Source organism: Ischnura elegans, chromosome 7 (genome assembly GCF_921293095.1).
Source record: "Ischnura elegans chromosome 7, ioIscEleg1.1, whole genome shotgun sequence".
Classification (NCBI taxonomy): domain Eukaryota; kingdom Metazoa; phylum Arthropoda; class Insecta; order Odonata; family Coenagrionidae; genus Ischnura; species Ischnura elegans.
In genome coordinates, this window is record NC_060252.1 from 45,788,401 (window position 1) to 45,802,245 (window position 13,845).

The 13,845-nt window shown below is 39.6% G+C and overlaps 2 protein-coding genes across 3 annotated transcripts in view; one reads left to right on the top strand and one right to left on the bottom strand.

Annotated features, from left to right (window-relative positions):
- LOC124162985 (putative protein FAM10A4) overlaps positions 1–13,845 on the bottom strand; it is an 86,860-nt gene that overhangs the window by 38,706 nt on the left and 34,309 nt on the right. The window lies entirely within an intron of this gene.
- LOC124162984 (translation initiation factor IF-2) overlaps positions 1–13,845 on the top strand; it is a 37,961-nt gene that overhangs the window by 620 nt on the left and 23,496 nt on the right. The gene's annotated exons all lie outside the window — the stretch shown is intronic.

The following is a 13,845-nucleotide window of genomic DNA, read 5'->3' on the forward strand; positions in this document are numbered from 1 at the left end:
CCTCGCGTGGTCCCGCTGATTTCGTGTTGAGTGGTTCGAGCGTATTGACCTTCCCCACCTTAAGTGACGTCGCGAATCTAGAGTTAGTCGAAGTCCGATCAACCGCCTTAGATGCACATTATCGATAGGCCACCGGGGATGAGACATCACTGCTGGACTAGTCTCAACTACGGTGCCCGTATAACCTCATTGAGCACGACTGATTTCACGATAGAGGAGGCGAAAGCGTAGTGATACTCACCGCCCTCAAGTGATCTCATGGGGAGTCCATTGTGTTAGTCAAAGCACTACACCATTCATAACTTACGATCTGAAGATAACAATAAGTGGAAGTGGACTTCGATGAATAGGCACTGCTCGGATAATCTATCAATAGAATCGGCGTTCGTGAAACGTCTTCCAGTGGCAGAGCGAAATGACCACGTTTGTCATCTAATAGCATTACGCAACATTAGAATATGGGTGTGCCATCTACTTATTCAATCAATGCTCTCAAATAACGATGGGGCCATGAATTTCAGGAGTCCCGGGCCGCAAGTGGCATGAAGTAACGGCACATAACCCTTGAATTACGAATCAAATGGCAAGCACCCATAAAATAATTTATTTAAAACTAGACTTAAAGATCAAAGCACAGATAACATTGTTGGATTCTGATACGATCGGCAACTTTTCAGATGCATACGTCCAAAATAATGGAGGAGCCTTGATTATAGACTGATAGAAAGCAAATTCATGCCAAACTATTGAAAAAGCATCAATAGTTCAAAATATTTACAATAACTTTACTGATATGAACGAATACCTGAAGTTTACGAGCAATTGACTCAGAACGAAGCACGCTTTAACCGAGTAATTCTTACCTTGTACGCCTAGATGGGAGAAAGAAATTAGGAGAACACAATTAGGCTATTTAAACCAATTTAAAAGACCAGAAAAAGCTCTGGGACTTCAAGAATATCAGTTTCCTAGGGGCAACTCCCAGATCACCGGCGAGGAACTCATATTACTTAAAAAAAACAAATGAATTGCACAACTCCCGGCGCCGCATTCTTAAGCTTGAACCGACCCATCGCGACCGTGACCTGTCGCCGATGCCGGTACGTCCCCGGTTCGATCACAGGGCACGGGAGACGAAACTTTCCGTCGCGGTCTTCCAGGGAAAGAGGGGGGCAAGGGAATAGGGGTGAGAGCGCATATCGGATTCAGAGTTGGCGGACTGCGCGCCGAGGTCCACTGCCAAGAATCGAGACGGAATTAAAAGCCGCATCCCATCTAAGAAAAGCGTACAGGGACGAGGGCGATTTATACAGGCGCCGCTTTTTCGACTCGATGCGGCGAAATATACATTTTTTCGCACAGTCTCGCGTGGAAAAAACCCGGCGCCATCCAGAAAGAAGTGAAAATCCCGATATTGAGAAGTCATGGTATTTTCGAAAATCCGAATTTAGATAGCTACAAACACTGGTGTCGTATAAAGCAAAAGGACTGAATTTCGCCGAACAGACACGAGAACTATCGTATTTTTTGATGACACGTTTCCCTATTCCCTACGCCGACTTTCAAAACCTGGCTGCGGTTGGGTAACGTTACATAGCCAATTAGACTCATCATCGAACTGGCAAGCTTACAACCATTGGTAATTACGCAAGTCTCCACGAGTAGCATAAGTTCTCCGTCAGATGGGTCGCAAGGAAGAGGTTTGTTTGGCGTCCTTCGCTCCGAAATTGTTGATAAGGACGCATCGCTCCCTCTTGACAGGACGCATTTAAAAATTAATTTCCTGATGTATTACTTGTTTCAAACTTACGTCATCATTTTGAAAAAAATCAGGGTATACATAATAGACCATTATCAACCTTATAAGGGTTAACTGCGAATACGCATAATTTTCAAGATGATATCGCAAGTTTAAAGCAGGCCAAAACACGACTGGTCGAGCGGTAGTGACGCGTATTCTTAGTGGAGAAACCATGTTCTCCCCCTACTACACGAATAATGATTCCCCATGTTATGATTTGAATTAGTAAAAAAACAAGTAGTCCCAGACGATTCTCTGTCCACCATTCCTAAAGGAGGTGGCTTGCTTCCAAAAGAAAATTACTACACTTTCTCCGAACACTGCCGGCCTCGGTGGCGCTGCGGTGAAGTCCCCGACCTGTAGGTCGCGGGTTAGAATCCCGCCTGGGTGGATTGATAACCATCCAGGGCATGGATGTTTGTGATTGTCACTCAAGTTAATTGTAAGAGAGGACAATGCTGTCCTAAATTCGCTTGAAAAAGGAAGACAAAAAGGAAGGAACACTGTAGGCAAACTCAGATAGGGTCCGTCCTGAAATAAGTGCCCACGAGTTTCGGGGACTTGAATCATGAGTAAATCGGCCAAGTTGGGATGGAAGGTGGAGTTTCGTTAAGCGCTACGATCAAGTTTGTACTCCTGGCCGGTATATTTAGAACTGGGTCCCTCTCTCGGCTCATACGTCCGCTCCAGTGCCGACGAGGGATTCTCTCACTCCAGATGACAGACATCAGCGCTCAATGGAACGCCCTAGTCTAGGCCACCACTGACGTAACAGCCCTCTGGCACCGGTGAGAGCTTAAGTGCTGCCCAAATAACAGTTTCCGGAGGGCCGAAATAATACTTTCCTAGAAAGAATCCCACGTAGTGAAATAGGATTGAGGGCGGAATCTGAAGTTATTTCTTCATAATTTCCCGAGACAGCATCAATTAAAATAAATATATTTATTGAACAATTTTTTACAATATTTTTGCAACTGTAGCTACTCATAATTACACCGCTCTATGGCATCATCAGGCCTAAATTCTCTTGAAAATATTGTAGAGTAGTAAAATTAGCAGTAAAGTTAAATACTGAGGTAAAGAGCTAAGTTTTTGCAATAAAAAAAAACTTCCACGAAAAGAAGCCAAATTTGGTCTAGTATACAGATATGACAATCTGATAGATATTTCCTTTCGCTTCACACCGTACAGCATTCTTAGTGTACGAAGTTTGCAAGGAATACAAAACTACCGCAAGGAAAATAAGCATTACATTTAGCGCAAAAATGCATAATTTCGAGGCAGGTCTCGAAATGCTGGACTCTCTCCACTGATAACATCGACCTGCAAAAAGAAATGGCTCCGTACCCGACCGTTTTCCCGAATAGTTTTTTCCGACGACCTTTTTCCCGAAAGAATTTTTTCCCGAATCGTAACGCGTCCTCTCTCCCGAAAGCTTTTTTCCCGAAACCCTTTTCTCCGAAACATTTTTACCGAACACCTTATTTCCCGATTGTATAAAAATGAGTTCATATTTTTCATAACCAAATATATTCATACACAAGATACATCATTTTTTTATAAAATTATATTGTGCGCGATAGCTCTAAGAAATTCAAGAAAATTCCTATCGTTCTTGTAATCTTCATATTCTTCTACAACCGATTTCAGCCTCTCGTGCATGTCGTACCATTTCTTTTTTGGCTTGCCCTTGATACTTTTCCCAACACTTAATTCAATCAAGGCAATCTCCGTGTCAGCTAGTTCTTTCTGCAGCTCTTTTACAGCTGAGTATAAATCCGGGTGGTTTTTCCCGACTAGTAACCTAAATCGGTTATTCCAACCTTCAGATGCATTATTTGTTGTTGCATAACCTGCCCTTGTAGCTTCATGTTGATTCCATAGACTAGGAGGGTATCGAGGAGGAACAGCGCGTCGTCTGCCAACAGCTTTTACACCAATAACGTATGTTTCTTGAAAATATTTCATAATTGGCTCAAGTCTGGGAATATTTTTATCCGCGTACTTTCTTAGAAGCTCGAAAGTTGTTTCAACGTCTTCAACTGGAACAAACGCTACAGCTGCCATCATATAAACTGTCGTTTTGAGGGTTCTATCTGTTGGGTCATTGTAAGGGACTTGGAGTCCCACTTGTTGAATTTTACGATAAATAGCTTGTTTTTTATACAATCGGGAAATAAGGTGTTCGGTAAAAAATGACATCAGGTGTTCCACAAGGAAGCGTAATAGGCCCCCTTTGGTTCATTATATACATTAATGACCTCTGCTCCCAAATCGGCAGTCAAATACGTTTATTTGCTTACAACGCTGTCATCTATCGCGAAATTAGTGATCACTCAGACTATGAAATTCAACCATCGATTTAAACAATGTTCATTTGTGGAGCCAAGAGTAGGGACTCGAACTTAATCTGAGAAAATGAAAGTCGGTACATTTTTTTGCAGAGTTCGTCCGACTATAACCATGTTTATGCTGTGGATGGTATTATCATAAAGGCAACAGACGAAGTGAAGTACCTGGGAGTTACGATAACCCCGAACTTCTAATGGGGAACACTTATAAGGAATATTTGCGGCCAGAAGAAATTAGGATTCGTCAAGCGTATTGTGGGAAGATTTTCGGATGAGTAAGTAAAATAAAGGTGCTATTTCAAACTCGTCAGGCCGCACCTTGAATATGAAGCGAACGTATGGGATCCGGTGCGGAAAGACTTAATCCGCGAACTGAATAAAATACAAAGGAAGGCCGTAGCGGTTTGTCAAAAACCGCTACGGGCATACAGACAGCGTTACCCAGATGTTAAGCGAATTAGGCTGGGAGCCGCGGGAGACTCGGAGGCTGCGAGATAGGCTTAGATTGCTTGAACACTTGAGAATGGATATCTTTAAGAGAGACACGGAGAACATAATATTAGAGCCCCACTATATTTCCAGGTCCGATAGAAGCGATGAATTAAGAGAGATGTTTTGCCGAACGGATAGACATGGGGATTTGCTTTTCCCCCGAACTATAAAGGACTTTAATAAATGCTAGTCGTAATTTCCTTAGAACACTTCCTTTTTGTCTGTGAAAATGTGGTGTCCAAACATCCCTTGCCACACGCCTTTTAGGCGGCTTGCGTGGTATTATGCAGATGTAGATCCCAATTGCCGGTCAAATCTACTAGGCATTTACGATACCGTGAACTACACGAAATATTAAAAAAAGAGATGTTTAATAAAATAATAATAAAATTTAATCGAAAATTAAATCATTTACAAAAATTTGAACTTTCCTAAGTCCATACACCAGATCCATACATCAAAAATATCACTTTTTAAAACAACTGAAATGCAGGATTCTCGTGTTATCAATTACCACAATCATGTTGGAGTCTAATAAAAATGCACTGAAACAATTCTAACAGTAACATTCAGGCAACACCCGAACATATCATGCGTTCATTTTAAAATTATACCATTCAGGATACCCAATACCGTGACGTGAGGGTAGGTCAGCGATTTTTGTTTGGATCTGGATAACGTTACCGAGTCCTCCAAGGTGATTTCGGAGAGGCTCGATGATAGCACTGTTTGTCAGGACTGGCGACTACGTGGAGGGGTTGCTCCAGAAAATAAACACAACGAAGGCCGATCAAGGCACGCAACAACACGATCAACAGTGAGCAGCAGGAAAGCAGCATGATTCAAGAATATACAATTTCTGAGTACAAGCAAGTCAGGTTGGACGTACAGCAAAACAGCTGCTTCTTGTAACCACTCCAACGCAGTGCAATAAAGACAACGTACAGAGCTCACCAATTTAGACAAACTTATTTAACATCAAATTATCCACGGCTATAAAAAGTTGGATCGCAAATCATAAAAAAAATAGCTGAATTTCAGCTCATACTTCAAAGACTAACAAGGACTTACCGTAGAGGTTGGAAACCTCACCGTAGAGATAATTCATACTTAAATAATGTCTAAGACAATGGGATTATTACGAACAAGGAATCCTAATTTGACTACTCATCGAAGTACATATCGATCGTTTCCATGTGGTAAGCGTAAAATCATTGAAATCGCGGAGCCGCACTTGACATACTAGCTTTAACCACTTTCAAGATAAACTCAAACATCACTATAGTTATTACACGCACAAGTATTTAACACGGTTTAAATTGCATTTAATTTCATGCTGCAAAAACCTGCCAATAATTTTTTTCAAAGGTGAACAAATCCAAGCAATTCAGATATCTTGAAGCTATCGCCGCCAAAGAGGGAGTCCTTGACAGCGATTGGAATTATATCCGAACGGATTTGATTTCGAACAGTAGATTCCGTCCGGTTGCAAAGCGATTGGAATTTGTTGGGCTCGACATGATTCACTCCGATGACTCATTGAGAGGTCTCGTATTGTCGTCCGAATAAAATTTATAAACACAACATATTCCGAACGTACTTCCAACCAATAGCAATCAACAGTTACAAATTAAAACCTATTGGAGTTTTCAGTATATTGGATACCCCACAGGGTGAAGAATTACGAGAAAAACTATGATCACATCACAATCCCCTGGGCAGCACAAGAATAACGTGTCAGGTGAGCAAAAATTACAGTGTGTACCCACGTTTTTCGGGATAAAGGTAGGCAGTTTAACCTTCTTGAATATAACTGTTATTTACTGTTGGACGCAGTGTAGAGAACCTTTAACTAAGGCAGCCGAATTATAACGATATGAATAAGTGAAAAAAGTAATCACTTGATATGAAAAGTTTTCATCATAGGTAAATACTAAAGATGACTGTCTCTGCAGACAAGAGCGAGCATTTTCCAAACCGACTTGAATGAGTTTATGAATGAATGAATAGCTTGAATGAGTTAACTACAATCCATACATAATAAACCAGCGATGACGCGTGACTCATGGTAATAAGCCACTGGTGACAGAGAAACATTTCTAAGGTGCCCTCACAAGTCAGGAATTAGACAGAGCAGAATATAAACAGTAAATTATTTATGAAGGGTATTTCACGGTATACGAGTAATAAAACGCCAATAATCATTCCTATATTCATTAAAACAGCTCGACATTAACAGTAGGTTAACTTTTACGATTTAACTTCGAATGAAACAAACATAATGAACATTCTATTTCAAATAAGACGTACTTAAAAAGGATAAATGTTCCGAAAGCCGCAAGAAAAGCAGGTATTCTTCACCCATTTTTGACGGTAAAGCGAAGAGTACCCTGAAATTTTCCGCGGCTAGAGCAACCAATTCGCCGCGATCAGATGTTCCGGGAAGACGTGCAGCTACCGCCGTTCCCGACTCCTTCAAAAATAGTCCCCTCCGCATTCCACCCGTATACCTCTTGCCACAATTTCACTTTCAAACGACTTCCTGAAGCTCTCTTCCACTTTCCACTTAACGAGGCGGTGATTCAATTCAGCGAAAAGCGAAACATTTAGTCTGCGTAACAGAACCAAAAACGACCGAGGGAAAACTCCGTGAGACGGCTCAAACGCTCCAAATGAGATTTTAAGGGGTATCACAACTGAAGAGATCAGCGCAATTATAAGCGTTGTCTTTCATGAAAGAAACAAACCAGCAATTCTCATTTAAGTATTCCGTATACATCTTTTTTTAATTTCAACGTGAAGCATTTTCACAAATCGGGAAAATAAAATATTCGTTTTATGAAATGTCAAGGGTGAAAGATATGAAAATGCAAGCTAGCTAAATGCCTATACTTTGTAATGAAGCTCATTTTCTGCAATCAATCTGTTTCTACTCACGGTGCAGACACCTAACGTAGCCCCTAACGTTATAATGGTGGAGCACTCGTAGCACTGCAACAAAAGAATGAAAAAAACACCGAAAACGATAAATGGAAATCATGAAACACGAAGGTACCCATGATAAAAGAAAAAAAAAACTAGAACTAGGCCTGTTCAATAAACGAACGATCTGACAATATGGTTAACTGTTAAGTATTTCAGGAGAATACTATTCGAATTTATCCAGAAAACCCGTATTTCCCAATCAGGAAACCCGCCATGCATAGGGTAAACAACGGAACTGTTACCGCTCATGATATAAACATTTTGAATTCATGCATTCTCGAAAATAGTAACTTACATTTACAATTAACGCGTTCCAATTCACTCCAGAAACTTCCATAAAATAAACCATGCGTTAATATTTCGTCTAAATTATATGCATATTCGTCATTAAGAAGATGGGAACTGGACTGTATACACGGTGTTCCAAAATGGACTATCCACGAAACGCTATACGACACCCCTTTTCAGAAAAAAGTCCTGGTAGCACTGTAGCCAATAAATGCTAATAAGTACAGAAAGATCTCTTGAAATGAAGTGCTACTGATATTCCACGTGTGCTTTTCGCAATTACACTATTTTTCTAGGATGCGATATAGATCACAAACTTGACGTAATAGCTGAGAAAATACACGCAGCAGTTTAATTACAACCAGGTAATTAACTCTTTTGACAACTCACCTCTAATCAATAAAGTGCAATATGTAAAAAAACAAACGCAAAGAAGCCAATGACTTTTAACGGAGACATTTGGTGCACTCCTTGATTCTCAGAAAAAGATCCGCGATGTCTACAAGACTTAACTCGAACGCGGAAATTATATACTAATAACATAAACACCGTCTGGACGAAACAGCAAAAAGAAACTTCAGGATACAAATGTTGAAACTTAGCTGTTATACTAATGGATCCTTAGTCAGAATAGGCATTGATAACCAACAGCATTAAAAAAAAAAGGTTAAAAAAGAATGTGATAATACTGCGATCCGAATATAACAGAAACGTGGGACTATGTGAAGGGCGATTTATTGATCATATATAGGTGATCGAAGGACTTTTAGTATTGTTTGGCAATCAATACATAAATATATCATCAAAATGAGGCAGTCCCTCCATCACCACATCTAGCCTTCGGATTGTAGCACTGAATGATTACCATAATTTAGCCGTATTTAGCTAAAGAATCACTTACTACGAATCAACAAAAAGGAAGATGATATGATCAAATAACGGTTAACATTTGGCGTCCGTCAGTTTCAAATGACGGAATCCTGAATTAGACTGCGGAGTTTGTTAAATGCTGACAACGACAAGAACATAAGGTAGATCAACTAAACCATTTCTAAAATGGTATTTTTAACCATCCCATCTCAAAATCTACACACCATTTCAAGTAAAAAAAAAAAAGGAAGGCCAACGAACTAATAACCACTAAGTTACATTCGATATCGACATGCATCACAACCCATACGTTAATCAATGCGTATGCACTATTATGAGTCTCTGCACTGCATCCTGTTACCGTCCAATTTTCAATTCTTCATTATTCACGTTTCTCGTAATATTTGGTGACTTGATTGAAGGACTACATCAAAGTTGAACTTTATCTAATGATATTAAAGCATTCATAATAAAATCGAACCACCCATATCACGGATAAAAAAAACTAGTGTAACCGGGAAATTGTATACAGGTTATCCTTTGACATAATTCTATATTGGGAACTCGAGCGATTTATAACCGATAGTGAATGCCGTTGAATTTCACTACTGGTTAAGATGGATATTCTAAGTGATCCGGCGAAATAATGTACAAAACATATGAAGCACTCTTTACGCCATTATGAATGACAGAATGAAGACCTATCAATTACTTAAGCCACAGACACCAAAAACTCATTTCCATGCGTACGAGTGTGCGTAACTAGACCATTCAAGAACGTTAGATATGACTACCGCGTTCGATAATCTTGAGCTTGGCCACACAACTGAGGCACTTCGGCAAATATTCAACGTGAATATTTTATTTTTAGCCATAGACTTTGGTCATAGTCCAACGTCACCAAGCCTTAGTAGAACTGAAACGAACTCTAATGTAAAAATCCATTGAATAGCATTTTAGAGAAGATCAACCATTCCCCATGCATTAATTATCCTTTTCATTTTACTTAAGTATAAAAGAACATATGGAAAACTATAAAAGAATTCTTGTAGAAAAGGATATAATACATAATCTTCTGCACGAATATCTTTTAAAAAATTCACTCAAATTTATTTTCTACAAAAATACTGCTTCTACAAAATAACACTTGGACCATTTCATAATCGTTTGCTATAATTTAGCTGTCACTAAAATTCTTACCGAAAGGGATGATCCAGGAGCTTCTTATGCAAGACTTGGCAAAGCTTGTTGTGCTAGAGCCAAGAAGAGGTAATAGAAAGAACCCATTAAATTTTACGACTGGTGTAGTCATTTTTTCAGAGCGGTGCCGAGCCCTTCTTGTAATAAGTTGAGACCAATTGTTCTGCTGGTACAGGTCAGAAAATACGATTACAAAGTAAGCAAATATAACCGATATTTCTGCGAGGATTAACTTTCACGCAGCGATATGGAAGGTATTGGGTATGGAGTTAACGAACATAAGGGAAAGGCAAGAATGAATGGACAAAAGAATCATGAAAATATCGAAAAGACGATAAGATTAGCTTCACATGATTAAAATATACTAGCACGCTGCACGAGAATTCAGAGAGGGAAGTCACATTCTTTTTACAAAAGGAAATGAAATTGGAATAATAAAGGGTAATCCCGAAGAGTCAAACGTAATATTTTAGATAGTAACAATGGCCGTCCGATCCACTGATAAACAAGGAATATAAAAAGACAGGCGGTGTCGCGAAATACTCCTACCAAACCTACGAAATAAATATAACTTTTCGTTTGCCTACGCTGAAATAAAAAACCCAAATGAGTGCTATCTAAAAGAACACACAGAGGAATCATCATGTTCCTCTGGAAAGGATATATGAGAGAGGTAAACGCAAATCAAATCAATTTATAAATGGGTAAAAAAGTATCCGTTCATCCTATAAGGGCCGAGCCACAATAAATCATCGGTTCCAATGCATCAAAGTTGAGAGGACGGTTACTTCCGTTCGACCACTCTTCTTTGTAACGTATTATTCGTTTAAAACTTCAAAAATCATATTGAAGACTTCTAGGTACATTAAGTCGACTATCTTCAGCTCGTACCTTTACATCAAAATGGAATATTTAACACGTAATTACTTTCTCAGGCATAACATTTTCCTAATTGAGGCGCATGCAATTGTTTAAAAAGGTCTTATCTGTACACCCCCTGAATTTAAAGACGAAAGCTGAAGTTTAAAAAAAGTAATGAGACACGAAAACTTATAAAATACCACTGTGGCGGGAATATCGCGTCCTTTGAAGCAATGTAGGTCCCGAAACACAAAGATGGGATGGGTTGCTATTCAAGCCTTTACTAAGGCCCTCTTGAGTTAGTACACAAGAAGAATAATACCTAAAATTTCTATTGAAAATTAAATTACAACAGAGGGAAGCACCATTACGTATGAGCTTCCACTTCCTCGATGGCTAAATCAGCAGTTATTTTAGATGCCAAGAGGGTCAGACTTCGTAGGATGCACAAGCGACAAATCTAACGTCAAATAACGCCATTACAGGGATTTAGCACCACAAATTAAAACAGGATAAAGCTAAAAGTGGCATGAGCCTTCCATTTTGCACATGATTCACGACAGATTGAGACAAGCATACGGAGAGAAAGGATGAACTCTATTGGGCTTCGATTGGCATTTACTAAAAACGAAGTGTCAAGCGCCTGTTCTATGACACGGCCTTTCCTTACTGTTTTCTTCGTGGTCCTTAAAATAGTCCCCACGAAGTCCCATGGAGGGAGGGAACACGGGCGAAATAAAACCAGATGGCAAATAGGGACGGCCAACTTGCAGCAAAAAAAAACTGGAACGCGAGGTCCGATACGAAATCACGCATCATTAAAAGGCGAGAGGAGAGGTTTCCGAGGCAAGTTCTCAAACAAATGGAGCATTTAGACGTGATGTGACAAGAAAGGTGTAGTCTACGACGGACGCTAACAAAAAGCGGCTTTTGGTCTCCTTCCAGGTGCACGGCACGCCATTCCCAAGGAAGATGGGAGGACATTTCTACAAGAGTAAAATGGCAAAGAAAAAACTTCCAACTCTTCACGGGAAAGAAATCAGAAAAAAGGCATAAAAGGGAACAATAGATCTCGAGAAAGCTGTACGCAAGTCATAAAGTCATACATGAACAAGAAAAAATAATGATAAATGAAGAGCAAACTTAGTGCATGTCCACAGTAATTTATTTGGTACGACGCGTTTCAGCGACCTTACTTCGCTATCATCAGGTACAAAATGCCATATTTTCGTCAAGAAGTCATATATGTATATATATATATACAATCATCAAGAAAAAATAATTCAATTATTAATTGCCTGAAAACAGAATCTGAGTTCTCCGATGTTTTAGGTCTACAAACACTGTAGTTTCTGCATTGAAGGGGATCTGTAAGATCTATCGCGGGGATGCTAATTAAGGCCCATTAACTAAGTAAAACTAAAACCTTACGATTAACCTAAAACACCTGTTTTTGAGGAAAAATCTTTATAAGTGAGCGCTCTAGTCACGGCATGGGTGCTTGTGTGTACCAGAACTTCCCCCCCTCCATTAGATTTATGAACGGGAAGAAACGAGTGACAGCCCCGCGTCTAGTCATAACTCCAGCAGAAGACTTACTTGCTGAGGATCATTATGCCTCGTGGTTCCAAACAGTATTTTAAGTCCGTGACAGTCTACGAGCTACGTCAGCATCTACTTCACGACTAGGATTTCCTCGGCTCTGATGCATGGGACACGCGAAAGAGAATCAGGGAAACATTAACTTTCACAACGACCACAATATGTCAATAATTGGTAAGGGGAAATAATTGTCTGAAATTAATTCCTCGTCATATGCTTAGAATTGTACGTACATGAAAAAAAATTAGTATCTCAGAAAGCTCAGCGGGCGAATATATTCTGCCACTAACTGGTCTATGACAAACAGCAGCGGGAAGAATGCAGGGTAGCGATAAGGAATGAAGAAAATATATGCATGGAATGAAGTAGGGAGATTGCCGAACTGAAGATTTTAATGACTTGCAAAAAAAAACTTACTCATGAAATTCAACTTATTTTTCTTTTATTTTCACTGTGATTAATGTATATTTTCAATGATCTGGCAACATAAGGAACAAAGAAGAAGTAGAGTGTACATGCTGATATCAGGCCGGGGAAAAAAGTCAATTCACTGTAGACAATAAGAAGAGTAGAAAATACAAAGGCGAACATTTTGATATCTTACGACGCTATAATTACAAAAGTAACGCCCGGCATAATTTATTTCATAAAAACAGTACGACCTATGACGATAGAATTCTGTTACGTTGCAAGTGTAACGCTAAGCAACTTCAGGCAAAATAGGATTCGTTCAGTACTCGGGCTTAGCAGTCACCGTCATTTGCAAAGATTACTGATATTCTTTGCATACAGTCAAATTAAAATATACAATTACACATGAGATTGGGGTGAGGCGTATAAAAAATGATTAAATGAAAAGGGAACGAGGAAAAATATGTTGGGTTCTAGATGAAAGTATGACGTGGAACTGATTATGAGTGATGGAAGGCTGACAAGCACGACGGGAAGAAAGACTCGGACATGACAGAGATGGGAAATAAAGAAGGGACATAAGAAAGCGCGATGAAGTAGATGGTGCAACAGGGGCGCGTATCGAAGAATGAGGGGATGAATATTTAAATGATAAAAGCAGCTAAGAAAGCTAATAAATACTACACACCAACAGCGAGGGGAACAGAAGGAAGACGTACGCTGATCTATCGAATGGTAACGCTAGGAGGGAATTCGGGTCAGATATTATGAGATAGGTAGCACAAGTGAGCATCATAACACGCTTCATTGAAGAAACAGGGACTTCAAATAAATTGATGGAGACAAATTTATCTTCAAGTAATTTACCTCCATTTCAGCCTTTCAAATCATCTAGCTTGCCGATAAATGATTTTGCAAAAGAGATTTCGCGAATTTTCTATTCTTCTCAAGGCAAAACGAGGTAGCGTGGTGAAGTGACGACGG